At 37.2% G+C, this 13,518-nt stretch overlaps 1 long non-coding RNA gene across 8 annotated transcripts in view; it reads right to left on the bottom strand.

Annotated features, from left to right (window-relative positions):
* The window catches only part of LOC133100991 (uncharacterized), a 495,678-nt gene that overhangs the window by 313,949 nt on the left and 168,211 nt on the right, over positions 1-13,518 (bottom strand). For 6 of the 8 annotated variants that reach the window (XR_009702570.1, XR_009702568.1, XR_009702566.1 and 3 more), the window contains exons 3-4: positions 2,936-2,988; positions 96-151 (exon numbers count right to left, since the gene is read on the bottom strand). This is a non-coding gene — a long non-coding RNA (uncharacterized LOC133100991). Of the gene's footprint in view, positions 1-95; positions 152-2,921; positions 2,989-9,014; positions 9,122-13,518 lie in introns of all 8 variants that reach the window. The other 2 variants (XR_009702569.1, XR_009702571.1) reach the window with 2 other exon arrangements.

The raw sequence follows: 13,518 nt of genomic DNA, 5'->3' as shown, positions 1-13,518 counted from the left end.
GTAAATTTTACATTCTTCAACACACATGCCAATTCCTTGAATATATAAAATGAGAATTTAACGATCATGAAAACAAATTTATAGCCTTCACTCACCCCCACTGCACCTTCATTCTATTCATTCTTCAGTGTCAACCAAGACAACTCACATCCTAAGAGAAAAGACAGGACAGAAATCAGAAGTCATGACAACCCATTCTGCCCAACTTCTAAGCATGGTTACTGAGCTAAATATATCCATGCTCTATGGCAGTGAGAAGGATCGTACATCCTGCCAAGGGAGCCACAGTCATGACAGCAATTGTGAAAAGCTGGCGACCTTGCTGGAGACTGCGAGGGAGACCAGTGCTAGATACTTCGTGAGCTGTCATGGACGGAGTGCAGGGCCTATTTAAGGAACCAAGGCTTCAGTGAAGATGCCTCATCCTTTTGTAAACGAAAGGGCAGAGGCTTCCTTCCAACCCCCTTAGTGGCTTTCTCCAAGCTGCCTCAGCTCAAGAGCCTGAATCTAATTCCAGATATTTTTCATTTGTCTGCAAACCACTACATGGACAACAGGAATTCAGGCCCAGGAAGTAATTTGCAGCATCTCCAAACTATCTACTCTCCTGGAAAGCCCACTTTAAAACCAGATTTTTAAAGGAAGTAGAATTTTGGAAGGGACCCACAATCTTTTTCTGCACCACTGGGAAAACACCTTCCCTGTAATCCCTTCATTTAAAAAAAGTTCTCATGGATTAATCTCCCTTAGGCAGGTATAATTACTGGTATTTCAACTCCATAAGCAATTCAACTGCAATAAATAAACTAAAATAATGAGAATAATAATCTTATAATAACCACACACTATACATGATCAAAACCTTTCTTTCACTCTTTATATACAAGATCTCTACCTTCCCATTCCTATCACTATTTCCCACCTCTGATAAGAAAACACTCCCAATAACTCTGAGAAATGTCCCGTGGGATTACTCTAAAGGACATAATTGCAGCTACTGAGAAGGAGACTCAAGGTAATTAAGATTCAATTAGTATAAAATTGTTTTCAGAGATTGATAATTGTACCTTGGGCTTTACAATAACCAAACTTAATGCCTGTAACCTCACCCAGACTGAGGGCAGGTGCCTTCCCACACATCTGCCACATTGTTTCACTGTATCTTGAAGTGTGGCCAATCATAGTTTTGTGTATTTTTTTTCCCAGACACACAATTTTATTTATCTAAGACAGTTTATATATTTGCAAATGACAGCACTTACAAGGGCTGCAAGTGTCTACTGAGAAAATTAACCTGTATGCTATTGTTGGAAATGCTGCTCCCTCCCTCTGGGAAGTGTCTTTTGATTGCTTTCTCATCTAAACTGCTTTATCCTCTCACTGCCTTCTTTCAATGTAACCCAAACTAGACTGCTTATTGCTAGTGCCATAATCCCCTCTTCTCACCAGGCGCAGAATTAGCATATATTTTTCAGCTTCTTTTTTTCACCATAGGGTGGAACCTATGCCTGAGATCTTGACAACAAAACATGTGCAAAAGTGATGGGTGCCATTTCCAGTGCTGGGCCATTAGAACCTTCTACGCATGACCCTTGCTCTATTTTCCTGGCTGAATGGAGAGGACTCTGAGGGCCTAGGGTAGGTTGTGGAGGCTTTAGATGGAAGGACTTGCGCCCCTGAATGACTGTGTAGAACAAGGTCTTCTCCACCTGACCCTGCCATTCCACACTGAACTAGGATGTAAGGAAGAAATAAATCTTTGCTGTGCTAAGAAACTTAGAACTGAGGTTTAAGTTCTAAGTTTAGAACTGGGGATTTATCTGTTACAGTGACTAGCATTGTTTATCAAAGACAGTTATTTTTTCACTTGCTTCTGTCTCTCCATTTCCACGGTCATCTCACATTTTCCTCCATTTCTTCCTTTCTTTCATTTATACTGCAAAGAATTATTGTGTGCCCAACATACATGCTGGTAACAAAGTACATCGTACATTAACTGTGTTCAAAGCAGCCCAAATGAATAATCAACCACCTTACGATTTGACAAGCCCAATTATGTAGGTCTACTAATTCTTTAAGAGAAGTGTCAGCAAACTACAATCTGGCTGTTTTGTTAAATTAAATTTTATGGGAACATAGCCATGCTCATTCATTTACATCTTATCTGTAGTGTAGTGACCTTGGAACCTCCAAGGAAGCAAGAATGACCAATAAGGCCTTGTAACCTGAAGCTTTCTTGCTATACTAGCTGAGTTGAATAGTGATGACAGAGACCGTCCTAAAAAACCTAGTATTTTCTGGTCTTTTGCAGACAAAGTTTAAGAAAAAGCTTTAAACATTTTGGAAAGGATTCTCAAAGGAGAATATGCATGAATTGGGTTTTGGAGGAGTTCACTGTGGTAGAAAAAGAGGAAGAGTGCATTCTGGGGAGGGATAATAATAGCCAAGCAAAAAATATGTAAGTTTAAAGGTTACTCAGACAGCACTGAGAGAGTGATCTTCCCCCTGATCACCAGTTACTAGTGGGAAGGAGCAACAGGAAGCATCATACCAAAGGGAAATGTTTTGAAACAAGCAAACCTCTCGACCTCAGCCTCTTCATTCTGAGTACAAAATTTTAATAAATAATATTATATCAACACTAAATAGCTTCAAGCTCAACTGTAGATAAATGAGCTGTAAATCTTCATCCATCACTTATCAATAAACTGTAACAGAGTTCTGTTTCCAGGTAATCTTACACAGACACAAAAGACCTTTACACCTATGGTAATAGTAAGAAATATTTAGACAAAATAAAATCATACGTTTCTGTGAGATTTGCAAAGAGTGACAGGTGCAAGGAACCCTTAATGAAATGAATTTCAGAGAGCACATCAGATGCCTTCTTAGATGAACAGAGAGTATGCAATTTCCCACACCTGGGAGTGAATACCTGGTCTGGGTATGGGGGGATGGAGGAGCCAGTTTGTTGTAGCTTGGGATGTTCTGAAAGAAAAATCAGACAAATGTTATTAAACAGTGAAGCCTAGCAGTGAAGACTAGAGCCTGACAGAGCCCTAAATGAAAAACGAATTGCTCAGCCTGAGAGTGATCTCCTTGACATAACCCCCAGATTATAGTGAGAAGGAAATGGGAGGGAAAAACACATAATTACATAGTCTCTCACATTCCCATGATGCTCAATTTCTAGTGATCCTCCAGATTTCTTTTTTTCTTTACCATCTTTATTGGAGTATAATTGCTTTACAGTGTTGTGTTAGTTTCTGCTGTATATCAAAGTGAATCAGCTATATGCACACGTATATCCCCATATCCCCGCCCTCTTGTGCCTCCCTCCCACCCTCTCTATTCCACCCCTCTAGGTGGTCACAAAGCACAGAGCTGACCTCCCTGTGCTATGCGGCTGCTTCCCACTAGCTATCTATTTTACATCTGGTAGTGTATATATGTCCATGCCACTCTCTCACTTCGTCCCAGCTTACCCTTCACCTCCCCGTGTCCTCAAGTCCATTCTCTACGTCTGCATCTTTATTCCTGCCCTGCAACTAGGTTCATCAGAACCATTTTTTTTTTTAGATTCCATATATATGTGTTAGCATACGGTATTTGTTTTTTTCTGACTTACTTCACTCTGTATGACAGACTCTAGGTCCATCAACCTCACTAAAAATGATTCAATTTCCTTTCTTTCTATGGCTGAGTCATATTCCACTGTATATATGTGCCACATCTTCTTTATCCATTCATCTGTCGATGGACACTTAGGTCGCTTCCATGTCCTGGCTATTGTAAATAGAACTGCAATGAACATTGTGGTACATGACTCTTTTTCAATTATGGTTTTCTCAGGGTATATGCCCAGTAGTGGGATTGCTGGGTCATATGGTAGTTCTATTTTTATTTTTTAAGGAACCTCCATACTGTTCTCCATAGTGGCTGTATCAGTTTACATTCCCACCAACAGTGTAAGAGGGTTCCCTTTTGTCCACACCCTCTCCAGCATTTATTGTTTGTAGATTTTTTGATGATGGCCATTCTGACCAGTGTGACGTGATACCTCATGGTAGCTTTGATTTGCATCTCTCTAATGATTAGTGACGTTGAGCATCCTTTCATGTGTTTGTTGGCAATCTGTATATCTTCTTTGGAGAAATGTCTATTTAGGTCTTCTGCCCATTTTTTGGACTGGGTTGTTTGTTTTTGTGGTATTGAGCTTCATGAGCTGCTTGTATATTTTGGAGATTAATCCTTTGTCAGTCTCTTCGTTTGCAAATATTTTCTCCCATTCTGAGGGTTGTCTTTTCATCTTGTTTATGGTTTCCTTTGCTGTACAAAAGCTTTTAAGTTTCATTAGGTCCCATTTGTTTATTTTTGTTTTTATTTCCATTTCTCTAGGAGGTGGGTCAAAAAGGATATCGTTGTGATTTATGTCATAGAGTGTTCTGCCTAAGTTTTCCTGTAAGAGTTTTATAGTGCCTGGCCTTACATTTAGGTCTTTAATATATTTTGAGTTTATTTTTGTGTAGGGTGTTAGGAAGTGTTCTAATTTCATTCTTTTACATGTAGCTGTCCAGTTTTCCCAGCACCACTTATTGAAGGGGCTGTCTTTTCTCCATTGTATACTCTTGCCTCCTTTATCAAAGATAAGATGACCATATGTGCATGGTTTTATCTCTGGGCTTTCTATCCTATTCCATTGATCTATATTTCTGTTTCTGTGCCAGTACCATACTGTCTTGATTACTGTAGCTTTGTAGTATAGTCTGAAGTCAGGGACCCTGATTCCTCCAGCTCCGTTTTTCTTTCTCAAGATTGCTTTGGCTATTCGGGATCTTTTGTGTTTCCATACAAATTGTGCAAATTTTTGTTCTACCTCTGTGAAAAATGCCATTGGTACTTTGATAGGGATTGCATTGAATCTGTAGATTACTTTGGGTAGTATAGTCATTTTCACAATGTTGATTCTTCCAATCCAAGAACATGGTATATCTCTCCATCTGTTTGTATTGTCTTTAATTTCTTTCATTAGTGTCTTATAGTTTTCTGCATACAGGTCTTTTGTCTCCTTAGGTAGGTTTATTCCTAGGTATTTTATTCTTTTTGTTGCAATGGTAAATGGGAGTGTTTCCTTAATTTCTCTTTCGGATGTTTCATCATTAGTGTATAGGAATGCAAGAGATTTCCATGCATTAATTTTGTATCCTGCTACTTTACCAAATTCATTGATTAGCTCTAGTAGTTTTCTGGTAGCATCTTTAGGATTCTCTATGTATAGTATCATGTCATCTGCAAACAGTGACAGTTTTACTTCCTTTCCGATTTGGATTCCTTTTATTTCTTTTTCTTCTCTGATTGCGGTGGCTAAAACTTCCAAAACTATGCTGAATAATAGTGGTGAGAGTGGGCAACCCTGTCTTGTTCCTGATCTTAGAGGAAATGCTTTCAGCTTTTCACCATTAAGAATGATATTGGCTGTGGGTTTGTCATATATGGCCTTTATTATGTTGAGGTAGGTTCCCTCTATGCCTACTCTCTGCAGAGTTTTTATCATAAATGGGTGTTGAATTTTGTCGAAAGCTTTTTCTGCATCTACTGAGATGATCATATGGTTTTTCTCCTTCAGTTTGTTAATATGGTGTAACACATTGATTGATTTGCATATATTGAAGAATCCTTGCATTCCTGGGATAAATCCCACTTGATCATGGTGTATGATCCTTTTAATGTGCTGTTGGATTCTGTTCGCTGGTATTTTGTTGAGGATATCTGCATCTATATTCATCAGAGATATTGGCCTGTAGTTTTCCTTTTTTTGTCACATCGTTGTCTGGTTTTGCGATCAGGGTAATGGTGGCTTCGTAATATGAGTTGGGGAGTGTTCCTCCCTCTGCTATATTTTGGAAGAGTTTGAGAAGGATAAGTGTTAGCTCTTCTCTAAATGTTTGACAGAATTCACCTGTGAAGCCATCTGGTCCTGGGCTTTTGTTTGTTGGAACATTTTTAATCACAGTTTCAACTTCAGTGCTTGTGATTGGTCTGTTTATATTTTCTACTTCTTCCTGATTCAGTCTCGGAAGATTGTGCTTTTCTAAGAATGTGTCCATTTCTTCCAGGTTGTCCATTTTATTGGCATAGAGTTGCTTGTAGTAATGTCTCATGATCCTTTGTATTTCTGCAGTGTTCAGTTGTCACTTCCCCTTTTTCATTTCTAATTCTGTTGATTTGAGTCTTCTCCCTTCTTTTCTTGATGAGTCTGGTTAACGGTTTATCAATTTTGTTTATCTTCTCTAAGAACCAGCTTTTAGTTTTATTGATCTTTGTTATCGTTTCCTACATTTCTTTTTCATTTAATTATGATATGATCTTTATGATTTCTTTCCTTCTGCTAACTTTGGGGGTTTTTTGTTCTTCTTTGTCTAATTGCTGTAGGTGTAAGGTTAGGTTGTTTATTTGAGATTTTTCTTGTTTCTTGATGTAGGATTCTACTGCTATAAACTTCCCTCTTAAAACTGCTTTTTCTGTATCCCATAGGTTTTGGGTAGTCGTGTTTTCATTGTCATTTGTTTCTAGGTATTTTTTTATTTCCTCTTTGATTTCTTCATTGTTCTCTTGGTTATTTAGTAGCGTACTGTTTAGTCTCCATGTGTTTGTATTTTTTACAGTTTTTTTCCTGTAACTGATATCTAGTCTCATAGCACTGTGGTTGGAAAAGATACTTGATACGATTTCAATTTTCTTAAATTTACCAAGGCTTGATTTGTGACCCAAGATATGGTCTATCCTGGAGAACGTTCTATGAGCACTTCAGAAGAAAGTGTTTTTGGATGGAATGTCCTGTAAATATCATTTAAGTCCACCTTGTTTAATGTGTCATTTAAAGCTTGTGTTTCCTTATTTATTTTCTTTTTGTATGACCTGTCCATTGGTGAAAGTGGGGTGTTAAAGTCCCCTCCTATAATTGTGTTACTTTCGATTTCCCCTTTTATGGCTGTTAGCATTTTCCTTATGTATTGAGGTTCTCCTATGTTGGGTGCATAAATATTTACAATTTTTATATCTTCTTCTTGGATTGATCCCTTGCTCATTATGTAGTGTTCTTCTTTGTCTCTTGCAATAGTCTTTATTTTAATGTCTATTTTGTCTGATATAAGAATTGCTACTCCAGCTTTCTTTTGATTTCCATTTGCATGGAATATCTTTTTCCATCCCTGCACTTTCAGTCTGTGTGTGTCCCTAGGTCTGCAGTGGGTCTCTTGTAGACAGCATATGTATGGGTCTTGTTTTTGAATCCATTCAGCCGGTCTATGTCTTTTGGTTGGAGCATGTAATCCATTTACATTTAAGGTAATTATCGATATGTATGTTCCTATTACCATTTTCTTAATTGTCTTGGGTTTGTTTTTGTAGGTCTTTTCCTTCTCTTGTGTTTCCTGCCTAGAGAAGTTCCTTTAGCATTTGTTGTAAAGCTGGTTTGGTGGTGCTGAATGCTCTTAACTTTTGCATATGTGTAAAGGTTTTAATTTCTCCATCAAATCTGAATAAGATCCTTGCTGGGTAGAGTAATCTTGGTTGTAGTTTTTTCCCTTTCATCACTTTAAATATGTCCTGCCACTCCCTTCTGGCTTGCAGAGTTACTGCTGAAAAATCAGCTGTTAACCTTATGGGGATTCCCTTGTATGTTATTTTTTGCTTTTCCCTTGCTACTTTTAATATTTTTTCTTTGTATTTAATTTTTGATAGTTTGATTAATATGTGTCTCCACATGTTTCTCTTTGGGTTTTTCCTGTATGGGACTCTCTGTGCTTCCTGGACTTGGGTGACTATTTCCTTTCCCATGTTAGGGAAGTTTTCGACTATAATCTCTTCAAATATTTTCTCAGACCCTTTCTTTTTCTCTTCTTCTTCTGGGAGCCCTATAATTCGAATATTTGTGTGTTTAATGTTGTCCCAGAGGTCTATCAGACTGTCCTCAATTCTTTTCATTCTTTTTTCTTTATTCTGCTCCCTGGCAGTTATTTCCACCATTTTATCTTCCAGTTCACTTATCCGTTCTTCTGCCTCAGTTATTCTGTTATTGATTACTTCTAGAGTATTTTTAATTTCAGTAATTGTGTTGTTCATCACTGTTTGTTTGCTCTTTAGTTCTTCTAAATCCTTGTTAAATATTTCTTGTATTTTCTCCATTCTATTTCCGAGATTTTGGATCATCTTTACTATTATTACTCTGAATTCTTTTTCAGGTAGGTTGCCTATTTCATCTTCATTTATTTGGTCTTGTAGGTTTTCACCTTGCTCCTTCATCTGTAACACATTTTTCTGTCGTTTCATTTTTTTGTTTGTTTTTTTTGATGCGTGGTTCTTTATTTCTGTCTTACTGGTTGTTTGGCCTGAGCCATCTAGCACTGGAGTTTGCAGGCTGTTTGATAGAGCTGGGTCTTGGTGCTGAGATGAGGACCTCCAGGAGGCCTCACTCCCATTGATATTCCCTGGAGTCTGAGGTTGTCTGTTAGTTCAGCCGTTTGGACTCAGACCTCTGGCCTGGGAACCAAGACCCTGCAAGCTCCGTGGTGTGGTAAAAAAAAAAAAAAAGGAAGAAAGAAAGAAAAAAAGGAGCAGTACAATATCAAAGAATAAAAAACAAAATAAAATTAGAAAGATAATAAATATATTAGGAAAAATAAAACTATAATTGAAACAACTGCAACAAGGTAAAATAAAACCACAACAGAAAAAAAGAAAAAAAAAAGCAGGGGGTGACAAGCCAAAAGGAGAGAGAATAGCAAAGTATAAAGTATAAAATAAAATTAGAAAAATAAAAGATTTATTAGGAAAAATAAAAATATAAAAGAAACAACAACAATGAATCAACAAGGTAAAACAGAACCCCAATCAAAAAGAGGGAAAAAAAAAAGCTCAAGTAGCATTATTAAGATGTCAGGTATCCAAGCCAAGGCAGTTACTTATTCTATTTGTTTGGCGATGTAAAGACAGACTTAATTGATAAAACCCACCTTCTGAGTGGCTTCTTTTTTCTTTTTATCCTCTTTCTTCCTTCTCTTGTCTTCTATTAACTGTTCTTCCCTTTCTTGCTCCTTCTCTCTCATAAAGTGCAGCAGTGCTTAAATCCAGCAAATTGAGGCATACAAGGTAGAAATGGAAATGATGAAAGGTCCAAAAAATGATTTCTTTTTGTCTGTTTTTTTGTATTTTAAATATTCAGAAACCAGCAGAGATTCTGTCGGCCATTTTGGCTTGAACTAACTCTCACACTCTCCCTCTTGCTCTCTCTCTCCCAGATCCTCCAGATTTTGATTCAAAGATGAAACTACAGCCTAACCTCCTCCCAGCTCAAATACTGACAAGGTCAAAAAGTCTGTGAAGGAAGTTGGGAGTGTGGTTAATCACAGGTGAATACGATATAATTATAATATACTTAAAGCTGTGATCCAGTTCCTGCTCAACACCCCTGTAGGAGAGACATGAATTACTAGTCCCTCACCCTAATCAAAAGACAGAAGAAGGAACTTACACTCTCTGGATAATAAAACAACAAAAAAAATAATGTACTTCAGTCTCCACTGTTCTTTTATACATAATATCCAGAAAACAGTAAGAAATTATAAGACGGGCAAAAAAACAGGAAAATGTGACACTATTTAAGAGACAAACATAGCCTATAGAGTCAAACTGACAAATGATCTAACTACTGGAATTAGCAAAGATTTTTAAACTAATTATTTTTAACTATTATAAATCTATTAAAGAAAAGATAAATGTAATGAATGGATAGGGGTTTTAAGGAAAGAAACAGAAATACTAAAATGAGCCAAAAGGAAAATTATAGCACTAAAAACAGAATATCTAAAATTAAAAATAATTAAATGTGCCTAATAGCAGTAGGTTAATCATAAATATGCACTGTTTAGATCTCCTGCTATATGGAGCAAAACAGACTAATAGCCCAGCTACTGTTTCTCTGGCTCTATAGTGGCAGTCACATCAAACCCAAGCCTCCTATAGGCTGCTCCCAGCCAATGGCTGAGCATCACAGGGCTATTAATAAAGGTCCAGTCCTATGAGTTGTAGGAATTCTCCAGTGGGTTACTTTGGATTAAGAAATTCCCATAAGCCTGGCAAAACGTTTTTACTTCTGTGTAAAAGTCTAAATTTCCTATACAATCCTCCTTCCTTATCCTTTTCATCTCCTTCACAGGCATCAAACTTTACTTACAATCTGAAGGTTCTCTCTACCTTTTTCTTTTATCCTTCACAGATATTTTCCCAACATATCTTTTGGAAATCTAATCCCATCTTTACATTTGCTTCTCAGAGGATCCAAACTAACACAAAAGGATTGTACATTTCAGAAAAAATCGTCAGTGGAATTAAAGACAGGTCAGTAGAGATTTTCCAGTCTGAATCTCAGAGCAAAAAAATGATTGAAACGAAAAAAGAACAGAGTGCATCAGTGACCTAAGAGATCAAATCAAATCATCTAATAGACATGCAACTGAAGTCTCAGGAGAGGACAGAGAGAAAAATACTTTGAGTGCCAATGACTGAACAACATTCAAATTTGATTAGAAATACAGTATCCACTCCAGAATCCAAGAAAGTCAGTGAATTTCAAGCAGAAAGAACACAAGCCAAACAACACTGGGGTATATTATGGTCTAATTACTGAAAACCAAGGATAAAGAGAAAATCATACGTGATTGGTTAAGAGGAGACAATGCATACAGAGAAACAAAGATGGGGATATTTGCTTTATGGCAAAAGCAAAGTAGTCCAGATGGCAATGGAACAGCATCTTTGAGGGGCTGAGGAAGGGGGATTGTCAGTCTGCAGTTTTATAACCAGCAAAGATGTCCTTTAATTGTGGGAATGAGGATGGAGATGTTTTCAGATTGTAAAGGTTGGAAGAGATTATTGCCAGAGATCCACACTATAGAGGATATAAAGGAGGTTCTTTAGGTTGAGGGAGGACAGTGGAGCATAGAGGCTCAGCTCTACAGGAAATATTAAGCACACCAGAGATAATAAATGTGGAAGTTTTTTTTTCTTTTTCTCAACTTATTTGATGGAAAGTTGACCATTTAAAGCAAAAAAGATAGCAATACGTTGTAGGGTTGGTAACGTGTAGAAGTAAAATGTATGAGGATCATGGCACCAAGGCTGGAGAGAGTGGATAGAAATATATTGTTGTAGGGTTGTTGCCTTATATATGAGGTGGTGTCATGTTACTTCAAAATAACATGAGGTGAGGTGGGGATATATATTGCGGTCCTATAGAAAACACTAAAAATATTTTAAAAAGGGATAAAATTAAAAACAATAAAAGTAATAACCTATAATGACTACAAGCTTTTTGACCATGACCTACAATAATAAATATCATATATCTATCACTACCTATACACAAGTGCTCCACAACAATCTTACACACACAAACATACATATAACAGAAAAAAATTATTGAAAGTAATACTAATGATTACTAAGTGCAATGAATGCTTTTTATTCTTTTTCATTTTTTAACATCAATCATTACCTATTGAATCAATTTTACTACCAATCACAACTTTTCTATAGCATCTGCTGTGTCAGGCCATTTACTTAAAAAATGTTTTTAAATTTACTTTTGTTACTTAATTGATGTTTACCAAAAAATTCCAGGACATAAGTTATCCCCATTTTAGAAATGAGGAAACAGACATGGAGAAATTAACTAACATTCTTAAGATTGTAAGGCTAGTAAGTGGAAAAGGTAGGATGTTAATCTAGATATAAGAAGTCCAATTGCTGTGCTCTTAACCACTATATCACACTACCTCCACCTTGGCCACTACATTTGGGGACCTGGGTGCCAGGGATGGGTGCATGTAACTACATGCATTTTTCTTGGGATAAATACTAGTTTTTACCTGTAATCTGGAAAAAGCTTAAGAATCACAGTACCACCCCACCCTAATTTACAGTTTGCTTTTTCCTACTGGATAACTAAAATCTGTTCACATTATCTCAGCAGATTCTCTAAAAAGCTCCAGTCATTCAACCACGATAAAACTCTAACTTTCAAGGCTTCATATCCTATACTTTCCTTTGTATATGTTATTGGTGAGTGGGTGGCAACAGAAATCTACAAAACATACAAATGAGAAACTTTACTGAAGCTATTTTTCAGTTCTAAAATTCTATAAACCTATAATTCTAATCAAGGACCCAGCCACCTGATATTCTATAACTAAGCCACAAGATGGGCAGTTGTCTAAATTGCTCAGAAAGATATACAAAAGCAGGGGTTCCTTAGTTTGTTAATCTGCCCTGAAGTTTTGCCAGGCCTGAAGTTAATTACAGTCTCTTGGTGCAATTTAACCATATTCCTCTTAGTTTACTGTCTATCATACAGATAGAATAATCTAGCTTTCCTCAGGATAATCATTTTTTTCACATACTTATATAATTGAAAATAACTATGTATCCACTATTTAGCTTTTTCCTCTCTAGACTAAATAAATACAATCCCCTTAATCTTCCCCCACTGGTTTGACTTTCTCTGTAATCATTTTGGTGGTGCCTCTTAGAAGACCCTCTCTAGTTTCTCCACATGCATTTTAAAGGGTGGAACCCCATACTGATTGCATTACTTTAATGAGGGCCTGACCAATGCCAAATATGGCTGGATGATCTGCCCTCTTGCCTGCTGTGCTCTTGCTAACAGAGGTGAGTATTCCATTAACATTTACAAAAACATTATTGCCAGTTTTCTGGATCATCATCAGCTGAAGTTGAATCCCACTCATACAAACTGCTATAAACCAACTGAACCAGTGCCTTGCATTCTGTTTTAAAATATTTGCTCCTATGTTTTAAAGGCATTTAGATTTCTTCTTTCATGACTTGAATTTTCTTCCTCAGGTTTTGTGTTTTTTTTATGTTTTTCTGTATTGTGACATTATTGTTTTTATTGATTTCAAGTTCTCTTTATATTAAGGGTTTCAATTATTTGGTGTTTGTCTATGTATTTTTTTTTTTTAGGTTTGTATGTAATCAAATATATTGCCAGTTTTTTGTTTGTTCTTTCCTCCATCATTTTTATGGAAAGTTGTTTTTTTTTTTTAATTTATTTATTTTTGTCTGCATTGGGTCCTCGTTGCTGCGTGTGGGCTTTTTCTAGTTGCGGCGAGCGGGGGCTACTCTTTGTTGCGGTGCATGGGCTTCTCATTGCAGTGGCTTCTCTTGTTGCGGAGCACGGGCTCTAGGTGCCCGGGCTTCAGTAGTTGTGGCATGTGGGCTCAGCAGCTGTGGCTCACGGGCTCCACAGCACAGGCTCAGTAGCTATGGCACACAGGCTTAGTTGCTCCATGGCATGTGAGACCTTCCCAGTCCAGGGCTCAAAGCTGTGTCCCCTGCACTGGCAGGTGGATTCTTAACCTCTGTGCCACGAGGGAAGCCTGGAAAGTTCTTTTCAATCCCAAGATCAACCAATAATTATCTGTATTCATTTTAACTTTT

Source organism: Eubalaena glacialis, chromosome 11, assembly GCF_028564815.1.
Source record: "Eubalaena glacialis isolate mEubGla1 chromosome 11, mEubGla1.1.hap2.+ XY, whole genome shotgun sequence".
Taxonomy (NCBI): domain Eukaryota; kingdom Metazoa; phylum Chordata; class Mammalia; order Artiodactyla; family Balaenidae; genus Eubalaena; species Eubalaena glacialis.
This window is presented reverse-complemented; position numbering and strand designations above follow the sequence as displayed.